This window comes from Nicotiana tabacum, chromosome 13 (genome assembly GCF_000715075.1).
Source record: "Nicotiana tabacum cultivar K326 chromosome 13, ASM71507v2, whole genome shotgun sequence".
NCBI classification, from domain to species: Eukaryota; Viridiplantae; Streptophyta; class Magnoliopsida; order Solanales; family Solanaceae; genus Nicotiana; species Nicotiana tabacum.
The window spans coordinates 71,516,679-71,529,036 of record NC_134092.1 but is presented as its reverse complement, the minus strand read 5'-3'; positions in this window follow the sequence as shown (position 1 = coordinate 71,529,036).

The window sequence follows — 12,358 nt, the reverse complement described above, 5'->3', positions numbered from 1 at the left end:
CCTACGAGATGAGTTCCCAAGCGGCGTTAAATGTGGCTCGTTAAGTCGGGTAAATAGTTATGATGTCTTCATGCCTCATATTTTACTACTAGTGTTGTGAAAATTTTAAACGAGGTTTGGGTTAAGATGAGGTTAATTGGCGATGTTGTAATCGATTATGAACAACTATTAATACCAGAAATGTGGTGATGGGCATACATATGGTGTGTTTCATGTCGTGATACCATTTTGATAACGCAGTGCTTGTAAAGCTGAGATTAGTGTTATTGATATATACATTGTGGTGCTTTGTTGGGTCGTGGATGTATTGTTAGGAATTATTTTGGTGTTACTCTGGCAGGTGGATAGGCCCATTTATAGGGGAGACTCTGCCGAAATTTCTGAAAAATTTGGGAGTTAATAAAATTTGTGGGATTGAGACGTGCAAAAGAAGAGATAAATTATGTTATGTGTTTGAGGGAGAATGATCCTAAGCGGGGGAGAATGTAACACCCCAGTAAAATTTCGAAGAACTTCAATACTATCAAGAAAGTTGATGTGTGCGTAGGCACGCGTTGCTATAGCCAGTTGAGACTAATACCGTGCGTTGATGTAAAAATCATGCCTTTTGAAAATGTTTGGAGTGTAAGGAATTGGCTTAAAGGCTTATAAGTGTGAATAAAAGAAATAATCTCCACTGAGATGATGTTGTCGGACCCCTGTTAAATTTACGGTGACGTAGAATCACCCGTGAGTATGTGTGAAATAATGCCCTCATCAAATTAATGTCATCAGAATAATTCTTAAGCACGTTCGAGGACGAACGTATGTTTAAGAGAGGAAGAATATAACGACCCGAATTGTCGTTTTAAGAATTAACGTATCATTCAATGACTAAGGTCTCGAACAGCTTCATAATATGTATTATGACCCACGGGTGTGGTCGAGTTTGATTTTCGGAAGATTTAGAGTTAAAATAAAAGAACAATTTTTATATAGAAGCTTAAATGGAAAGAGTTGACCGGAGAGTTGAATTTTGAGCAAACGGCCCCGGAATAAAATTTTTATGATGTCAATAGCTTCGTATGGTGATTTCGGACTTAGGCATATGTTCGGATTTGGATTTGGAAGTCTGTAGGACAATTCGACGTATTTTGGCGAAAGTTGGAAAATGGAAGATTTTTGGAAAGTCCGACCGAAGGTTGAATTTTTCATAACGAGGTCGGATTTGGATTCCGGAAATTTGAATAGCTCCATTTTGTCATTTATGACTTGTGTACAAAATTTGAAGTCATTTTGGATTGATTTGATACGTTTCGGCGCAAAATATAGAAGTTGGAAGAGTTGAAAACTCATAATTCGATTCGATGCGCGATTCGTAATTTCGGCGTTGTCTGACGTGGTTTAAAGCCTCAACTAAGTTCGTATTGTATTTTGGAACATGTTGGTATATTTGGTTAAAGTCCTGAGGGCCTCGGGTCAATTTCGGATGGTTAACGGATCAATTTGGACTTGAAGAAAAGTTGCTGGAATTTATGGGCAGCAGCATGAACAGTGATCACAGAAGCGTGAACAGTACTTGCAGAAGCGGAGGCAGCGCAGAAGCGTTAACAGTGCCCGCATAAGCGTGAATAGTGCTCGCAGAAGCGGAACTGGGCAGAAACATAAGGACCAAAAATCAGTCACTTTGCCATTTCGTTTTGGAATTTTAGGAGCTCGGCTCTTGGGCAATTTTGAGTGTTTCTTCACGATTTCAACTCAAGTAAGTGTTCTATATACTAAAGTGATTATATTTCATGAATCCATGGTTATATTCGTCGTTTAATTCGGATTTAAATGGAGGAAATCAAGATTTTTGCAAAATCTTCCAAAAAAGAAAATTTAAGATTTGGAGGTCGAGTGGTTATTGGAATTCGATAAAATTGGTATGGTTGAACTCGTATCGGAATGGGTGTTCGGGTTTCATAAAAAGTATGTCGAGTTCCGAGAGGCGGGCCCCACGTTGACTTTTGTTGACTTTTTGGAATAAAATTTTAAGTCGACGTATTATTATCCGGAATTGTTTCTGATGAATTTTAATGAAGTTGTACAATTAATTTGGATAGATTTGAGCTATTAGGATGTCAATTCAAGCAAGAAGGCAATTTTTGAAAATCGGCATAACTTCAAAAAGGTAAGTATCTTGCCTAACCTCGAGTGGGGGAATTACCCCTTAGCCATCGTGTCTTATGTGTCATTTGTGAAATGTGAAAAATCCGTGTACGTGAGGTGACGAGTACGTACTCGGTCTTATATGAGCAAATTTTATTGGGTTAAAGTCTTAGGCATTATTGTGAAGTAAATTGGATAATCGTTGGCATTTCTTAAATCATCTGTTTGCCATGCCTAAATCCTTGTTTGTTGAATTTGTTTTCATAAGACAATTTGATGTGATTGTTATTTGAATATTTATGTAATTCCGTGAGTTTGTTGGTTTGATATTTCTTGGAATTTAATCTCATTATGGATTTTTCCTCTGTAAATAATTAATTAATTAAGTTTAAGAAGAAGTGTTAATATAATTATCAAAATTTGGATTAATGAAGGTGTTGCCCTATGCTGATTATTTTCTATCTCTGTTGATTGTTTTTGAGGTTTTATATACATTGTGTCGAGCCTTGGGCTATTTGTTGTGAAATTAATTGATTTTGTTATATCCTTGGAATTGGTTGTGTCCATTGGGCAAATTGTGGTATGAATTGAATTTGTTATGTTGTTGTGATAATATTCCGTGTAAATTGTTGTGTTAATTGAGTTATTATTTTGAGGATATAAGGGTTGCATTTCACTGTTGATATTATGTGGGCATAAGGGAGGCATTTCACTGTTGTTATGTGTCTTGGGATATTGTCTGGGCGGAGCGATAAGGGTGGCTATAGGAGTGATAAGGGTGGCTATTGATATTGTCAGGGCGGAGGGATAAGGGAGGCTATTATAGGAGTGATAAGGGTGGCTATAGGAGAGATAAGGGTGGCTATTGTCAGGGATGATATGTGATGATGTGGGGTGGTTGCATTGGTGATTTTTATGTAATGTTGTGATTTTTCTTGTGTTCATTTTTATACCTTGTGCAATTTGTCTTGTTGTTGGTAAATTGATAATAGTCTGATTTATGTTGAAATTGGGAGCCTCTGGCTATTGCCAGGCGGATTATGAAAAGAAATGTGGGCACGAGGTTCTGTGAGTAAATAATGATGATATTGGCACATGAATTGTCCGTGCAATTGAGATATGAAACGTGGGCACGAAGTGCCGGAGAAAATATGATGGTTTTATTATTGGCACGTGAATTGTCCGTGCAGATGTGATATGCAAAGTTGGCACGAGGTGCCGGGGAAATATGATAACTTAATTATGGGCACGAAGTGCCGTGAAAATATAAAAGTGGGCTGAGACCCGTATTTTTATGATTATGAAATTAGGTGTCACATGGTGACTTTTAATTGAAAGAATTTTATTTAAAATATTTATTTGGAAGGAGTTTTATTCAAAAAGTAGTATTTGAAAGAAACTATATTTGAAAAAGATTTATTGAAAGAATTATATTTGAAAGATATTTATTTGAGGAAATTATATTTGAAAGAGATTTATTGAAAGAATTATATTTGAAAGATATTTCTCTGAGGAAATTATATTTGAAAGAGAGTTATTTGGAAGAATATATGTGAAAGATATTTATTTGAAGGACTTGATTTAATTCGGTGTACTTGTATTTACTATTTGTTGAGCGATATTAATGGTGTTCTTGTTGCCCTGTTGTGCATATCACTGGTTGATTTGTGTTGCCCTTATTGTTATTTGTTTCCTATTATTTTGTATATTGCACAGGTTATTAGACTAGTGAATGTCTTGATTGTACCTCGTCTCTACTCTACTGAGGTTAGTCTTGATACTTACTGGGTACCGACCGTGGTGTACTCATACTGCACTTCTGCACATTTTTATGCAGAGCCAGGTATTGGAGATATCAGACTCGAACAGAGTTAGAGTGGGATCGCAAGGATTCAAGGTAGAGCTGCTTGGTCGTCGTAGTTCCTTGGAGTCTTTCCATATTATTGTACTGTTATTTATTATTCAAACAGTATTGAGTATTCAATCTTTGAGATCATTTCATGTATTCAGTTAGAGTTTGTGACTCAGTATTACCAGTCTTGGGAGGTTGTTATATTTGTAATTATTTTCGCTGTTGGTTTATATATAAAAAAAATGGCTTGAATTGTTATAAAATCGGCTTACCTAGTCTTAAAGACTAAGTGCCATCACGACGCCTGTGACGGGATTTTGGGTCGTGACAAGTTGGTATCAGAGCTCTAGGTTCATAGGCTCTACGAGTGATGAACGATTTTAGTAGAGCCTTTCGGATCGATACGGAGACGTCTGTACTTATCTTCGAGAGGATACAGAGCTAGTAGGAAAATTTCCACTTCCTTCAATCCTTATCGTGCGACATTTTATTCAGCTTGAAGCATATATCTTATGTTCTTTTGCATCCACTCGGGTATGAAATTGCACACTCGGTATCAACTATGCGCCAACGGTTCATGATACTACATAGGGGTTATACGGGAGCCAGGGTTGCTCAACCATTGTTATAACGTGTTGTCCAGATCGAGGATGCGGAAGTATTGAGAGATCATTCAGTTGTGCACATGGGGTTGCAACAGGTTCTGACATCTGGTTGATAACTATGATCTTGAGAAGCTTTGATTAATTGCCTAATCATCACCATCGTGGTTGGTTCACGAGGTGGATGTAGATCTGAAGATAGTTGGTGGTATTAGAGACTATGTAGTTCGTATGGGATTTCTATTTAGCGAAGGGTACAAACTAGCAGCCAAGGCACTGGAGGAAGCGAGTTTAACTGTCACGAGGATGTCGTGCGCCAAATAAATGGCTTGAGGTGTCTTATGACCGGTGTCGTACGAGCGATGAAGGTTAGTGTTATGGATCATCGGACTGTGCCCTATAGCTTCACGCCAAGTGAGAGGACTCCACTATCAACAATCAGATTGTGGGGTCATGTGTTATATCTGTTTTGGCCTAAGATGTATTTATGTGGTATTGAAAGGTTCTCCGAAATTTGTATATGATTAAGAGCTGAGATTTGTATGGGATGATGCTAGGATTTGCGGTATTCCCGCTTCCTTAATAATTCTAGATTTCAGTACCAACGAGGTCACAGAAATAATTTCAGAATAGTCGGGGTGCTATAGTAAGTTCTTTTAATGCACCACCGACACAAGGTTCCTATAATGGTTATTCCAGTTATCTGGCAGAGACTCAGTATGAGCAGCCGAACCCGCAGAGGGGTTGTTATTGGTGTGACTGTACTAGGCAATTCATGAGATAATGTCCCAGACTTGGGAGAGGCAGATTTCATCAGAATACTTAGGCTACAAGCTTTATTCCAGTTAATACTCCACGTGCACAGCCAGTTAGGGGTGGAGGATAGGAGGGTAGAGGGCGCCAAAGAGGGGGAGGGCCAGCCCGTTGATATAATCACAATGATTTGGGTGAGGCCGATACACTAGATGGTGTCGTTACAGGTACGATCCCGATTTGTTATAAAAGAATAGTTTCCCTTAATTTGATTCGAATCTGAATATAGAGGTGAGTCCTCCTATTATGCTCCGCTTATGGGTGAGCTTCGTAATTTTGTGATCCACTTATATGTTTATCCTTGTTGGGAGATTTGAAGATGTGAGCCCGTGTCTGTCATTTTTATTTTTTGGCACCATTGAGGGCTATAAGACTAAAAGTAATTTTTATCATTCATTACAGTGGGTTTGATGTGTTTTAGGAATAACTGATTCCAATTTTATGAATTATATTCCCTACCGGTATGAGGGTTCATTATGTGTTATGAAAAATATTTACGAAATTTATTGAAAAGAAGAAAGAAAGGAAATTGAAAATTTCATAATACTTGTGATTCGGAGTTGAGGACGAGATCCTCGCATTTTTATATGATGTAAAACATTTAAACTGGGCTACGAGCTGTGGTGGAAGTTATATAAGGATGAGGTCCTTGTGGTGAAAATTATATGAGTCTAAATTCTCCTTTTGTTAAATTAAAATTTGTACTATAGTATTAATATAGACACATGTCTATTAGGCTTATTTGACAATTCTTTTATGTGTTTTTGTGCATATTTATCCATAATTATGAGAAAAATATTGAGTTTTAACCTACGAGATGAGTTCCCAAGCGGCGTTAAATGTGGCTCGTTAAGTCGGGTAAATAGTTATGATGTCTTCATGCCTCATATTTTACTACTAGTGTTGTGAAAATTTTAAACGAGGTTTGGGTTAAGATGAGGTTAATTGGCGATGTTGTAATCGATTATGAACAACTATTAATACCAGAAATGTGGTGATGGGCATACATATGGTGTGTTTCATGTCGTGATACCATTTTGATAACGCAGTGCTTGTAAAGCTGAGATTAGTGTTATTGATATATACATTGTGGTGCTTTGTTGGGTCGTGGATGTATTGTTAGGAATTATTTTGGTGTTACTCTGGCAGGTGGATAGGCCCATTTATAGGGGAGACTCTGCCGAAATTTCTGAAAAATTTGGGAGTTAATAAAATTTGTGGGATTGAGACGTGCAAAAGAAGAGATAAATTATGTTATGTGTTTGAGGGAGAATGATCCTAAGCGGGGGAGAATGTAACACCCCAGTAAAATTTCGAAGAACTTCAATACTATCAAGAAAGTTGATGTGTGCGTAGGCACGCGTTGCTATAGCCAGTTGAGACTAATACCGTGCGTTGATGTAAAAATCATGCCTTTTGAAAATGTTTGGAGTGTAAGGAATTGGCTTAAAGGCTTATAAGTGTGAATAAAAGAAATAATCTCCACTGAGATGATGTTGTCGGACCCCTGTTAAATTTACGGTGACGTAGAATCACCCGTGAGTATGTGTGAAATAATGCCCTCATCAAATTAATGTCATCAGAATAATTCTTAAGCACGTTCGAGGACGAACGTATGTTTAAGAGAGGAAGAATATAACGACCCGAATTGTCGTTTTAAGAATTAACGTATCATTCAATGACTAAGGTCTCGAACAGCTTCATAATATGTATTATGACCCACGGGTGTGGTCGAGTTTGATTTTCGGAAGATTTAGAGTTAAAATAAAAGAACAATTTTTATATAGAAGCTTAAATGGAAAGAGTTGACCGGAGAGTTGAATTTTGAGCAAACGGCCCCGGAATAAAATTTTTATGATGTCAATAGCTTCGTATGGTGATTTCGGACTTAGGCATATGTTCGGATTTGGATTTGGAAGTCTGTAGGACAATTCGACGTATTTTGGCGAAAGTTGGAAAATGGAAGATTTTTGGAAAGTCCGACCGAAGGTTGAATTTTTCATAACGAGGTCGGATTTGGATTCCGGAAATTTGAATAGCTCCATTTTGTCATTTATGACTTGTGTACAAAATTTGAAGTCATTTTGGATTGATTTGATACGTTTCGGCGCAAAATATAGAAGTTGGAAGAGTTGAAAACTCATAATTCGATTCGATGCGCGATTCGTAATTTCGGCGTTGTCTGACGTGGTTTAAAGCCTCAACTAAGTTCGTATTGTATTTTGGAACATGTTGGTATATTTGGTTAAAGTCCTGAGGGCCTCGGGTCAATTTCGGATGGTTAACGGATCAATTTGGACTTGAAGAAAAGTTGCTGGAATTTATGGGCAGCAGCATGAACAGTGATCACAGAAGCGTGAACAGTACTTGCAGAAGCGGAGGCAGCGCAGAAGCGTTAACAGTGCCCGCATAAGCGTGAATAGTGCTCGCAGAAGCGGAACTGGGCAGAAACATAAGGACCAAAAATCAGTCACTTTGCCATTTCGTTTTGGAATTTTAGGAGCTCGGCTCTTGGGCAATTTTGAGTGTTTCTTCACGATTTCAACTCAAGTAAGTGTTCTATATACTAAAGTGATTATATTTCATGAATCCATGGTTATATTCGTCGTTTAATTCGGATTTAAATGGAGGAAATCAAGATTTTTGCAAAATCTTCCAAAAAAGAAAATTTAAGATTTGGAGGTCGAGTGGTTATTGGAATTCGATAAAATTGGTATGGTTGAACTCGTATCGGAATGGGTGTTCGGGTTTCATAAAAAGTATGTCGAGTTCCGAGAGGCGGGCCCCACGTTGACTTTTGTTGACTTTTTGGAATAAAATTTTAAGTCGACGTATTATTATCCGGAATTGTTTCTGATGAATTTTAATGAAGTTGTACAATTAATTTGGATAGATTTGAGCTATTAGGATGTCAATTCAAGCAAGAAGGCAATTTTTGAAAATCGGCATAACTTCAAAAAGGTAAGTATCTTGCCTAACCTCGAGTGGGGGAATTACCCCTTAGCCATCGTGTCTTATGTGTCATTTGTGAAATGTGAAAAATCCGTGTACGTGAGGTGACGAGTACGTACTCGGTCTTATATGAGCAAATTTTATTGGGTTAAAGTCTTAGGCATTATTGTGAAGTAAATTGGATAATCGTTGGCATTTCTTAAATCATCTGTTTGCCATGCCTAAATCCTTGTTTGTTGAATTTGTTTTCATAAGACAATTTGATGTGATTGTTATTTGAATATTTATGTAATTCCGTGAGTTTGTTGGTTTGATATTTCTTGGAATTTAATCTCATTATGGATTTTTCCTCTGTAAATAATTAATTAATTAAGTTTAAGAAGAAGTGTTAATATAATTATCAAAATTTGGATTAATGAAGGTGTTGCCCTATGCTGATTATTTTCTATCTCTGTTGATTGTTTTTGAGGTTTTATATACATTGTGTCGAGCCTTGGGCTATTTGTTGTGAAATTAATTGATTTTGTTATATCCTTGGAATTGGTTGTGTCCATTGGGCAAATTGTGGTATGAATTGAATTTGTTATGTTGTTGTGATAATATTCCGTGTAAATTGTTGTGTTAATTGAGTTATTATTTTGAGGATATAAGGGTTGCATTTCACTGTTGATATTATGTGGGCATAAGGGAGGCATTTCACTGTTGTTATGTGTCTTGGGATATTGTCTGGGCGGAGCGATAAGGGTGGCTATAGGAGTGATAAGGGTGGCTATTGATATTGTCAGGGCGGAGGGATAAGGGAGGCTATTATAGGAGTGATAAGGGTGGCTATAGGAGAGATAAGGGTGGCTATTGTCAGGGATGATATGTGATGATGTGGGGTGGTTGCATTGGTGATTTTTATGTAATGTTGTGATTTTTCTTGTGTTCATTTTTATACCTTGTGCAATTTGTCTTGTTGTTGGTAAATTGATAATAGTCTGATTTATGTTGAAATTGGGAGCCTCTGGCTATTGCCAGGCGGATTATGAAAAGAAATGTGGGCACGAGGTTCTGTGAGTAAATAATGATGATATTGTCACATGAATTGTCCGTGCAATTGAGATATGAAACGTGGGCACGAAGTGCCGGAGAAAATATGATGGTTTTATTATTGGCACGTGAATTGTCCGTGCAGATGTGATATGCAAAGTTGGCACGAGGTGCCGGGGAAATATGATAACTTAATTATGGGCACGAAGTGCCGTGAAAATATAAAAGTGGGCTGAGACCCGTATTTTTATGATTATGAAATTAGGTGTCACATGGTGACTTTTAATTGAAAGAATTTTATTTAAAATATTTATTTGGAAGGAGTTTTATTCAAAAAGTAGTATTTGAAAGAAACTATATTTGAAAAAGATTTATTGAAAGAATTATATTTGAAAGATATTTATTTGAGGAAATTATATTTGAAAGAGATTTATTGAAAGAATTATATTTGAAAGATATTTCTCTGAGGAAATTATATTTGAAAGAGAGTTATTTGGAAGAATATATGTGAAAGATATTTATTTGAAGGACTTGATTTAATTCGGTGTACTTGTATTTACTATTTGTTGAGCGATATTAATGGTGTTCTTGTTGCCCTGTTGTGCATATCACTGGTTGATTTGTGTTGCCCTTATTGTTATTTGTTTCCTATTATTTTGTATATTGCACAGGTTATTAGACTAGTGAATGTCTTGATTGTACCTCGTCTCTACTCTACTGAGGTTAGTCTTGATACTTACTGGGTACCGACCGTGGTGTACTCATACTGCACTTCTGCACATTTTTATGCAGAGCCAGGTATTGGAGATATCAGACTCGAACAGAGTTAGAGTTGGATCGGAAGGATTCAAAGTAGAGTTGCCTGGTCGTCGCAGTTCCTTGGAGTCTTTCCATATTATTGTACTGTTATTTATTATTCAAACAGTATTGAGTATTCAATCTTTGAGATCATTTCATGTATTCAGTTAGAGTTTGTGACTCAGTATTACCAGTCTTGGGAGGTTGTTATATTTGTAATTATTTTCGCTGTTGGTTTATATATAAAAAAAATGGCTTGAATTGTTATAAAATCGGCTTACCTAGTCTTAAAGACTAAGTGCCATCACGACGCCTGTGGCGGAATTTTGGTTCGTGACATTTCCCTACAAAGGGGCTGGCTTCAACAACCCACAAGGGACGGCTTGCTAAGCTACACAAACAGTAAATTTGCTTTTAGTCACAAAAATTTTCCTACAAAGGGGCTGGCTTCAACAACCCATAAGGGACAACTTGCCAAGCTACACAACTCAAAAAACTTTTGTACTATAACCAACATTAGCTGTTATAACTTAGAAAACATTCGTGCTACAGTAAGCTAACTTTCTTAGAGTATTCTTACTGTATTTTCATACATGGACCAGCCTTTTCATCCATTCGAAAGAAAGAACAAATGGAAATTTAGAAAGAACTCATATGTAATATATCACAAAGATTTACAAAGGTTACAAGATTACAAGATGATCTTACAACTACTACATTGCCTCCTTTATATAGGGTTAGGAGGTTATTACAAGACAAACTTATATTATAAAATAAACCTATCTTATATGGAAAACCTATCTACAAGTGGGTCCCTTTTTACATGTGAAGGACCTTAGGCAAAGCAACTAATATAAACTAAAAAGCTCCTTAAAACATGTGAAAGAAGTGAAATATACATGGTATAGCATGTTGAAGTATGTGGGAGCATGTGAAAGCATGTGAAAGTAGGGTGCTCCATGTGACGAAGCATGTTGAAGCATGTGAAAGTGGGGCCCGGATAGCATGGAAATATGTGGAATTTTATCTTGGTATGGGTAGATAATTTTTTAAGGTTTTTTGGTAGGCAAATATGGGATTAAGGTGAGATTAGTAGGGGTTTAGGTGATTATCTTGCGTTGTTTCTTGGGAGGTCATGCATTTACAACCGAGCTACGGCCGGTTGGACAGTCATTCATTTACCATCGAGCTACGGCCGATTCGGGCAATCATGCATTTACCATAGAGCTATGGCTGGTCGGGCAGTCATGTATTTACCACCGAGCTACGGCCGGATGACCAATCATTTATTTACCACCGAGCTACGGCCGGTCGGGAAATCATGCATTTACCACCGAGCTATGGCTAGTTGGGCAGTCATTCACTTATTACCGAGCTACGGCTAGTTGGGCAGTCATGCATTTACCATCGAGCTATAGCCGGTCGGACGGTCATGCAATTACCACTGAGCTACGACCGGTTAGACAGTCATACATTTACCACCGAGCTACGGCCGGTTGGGCAGTCATATATCTTTATTTACCATCATGCTACAGCCGGTCGGGTAGTCATGCATTTAACACCGAGCTACTGCCGGTTGGGAAATCATTTATTTACCACCGAGCTACGGCCGATTGGGCAGTCATGTATTTACCACCGAGATAGGGCCGGCCGGACAGACACGTATTTACCACCGAGCTACGGCCGGTTGGGCAGTCATGCATTTACCACCGAGCTACGGCCGGTCGGGCAGTCACGCATTTACCACCGAGCTACGGCCGGTCGGGCAGTCACATATTTACAACCGAGCTACGGCTAGTCGGGTAGTCATGCATTTACCACTTAGCTACGGTCGGTCGGGCAGTTACCACTGATCAGTTGGGTAGTCATGTTACGATATGGATAATAGTCCCTACGAGAAGAATTTTATATATATATATATATATATATATATATATATATATATATATATATATACATACATACATACATACATAATTAGTATGCATATATGGTGGCACCTCAGAGATTTAGTTTGATTATTATATCGTTTTAATTAATGTTGACTTATTCTTATGTTTCAGTTCCGCCTTACATACTCGGTACATTATTCGTACTAACGTTCTTTTTATTGTGGATGTTGCATTCATGCCTGTAGGTATAGATAGTCAGTTTGGTGAGCCCTCATAGTAGATGAGGT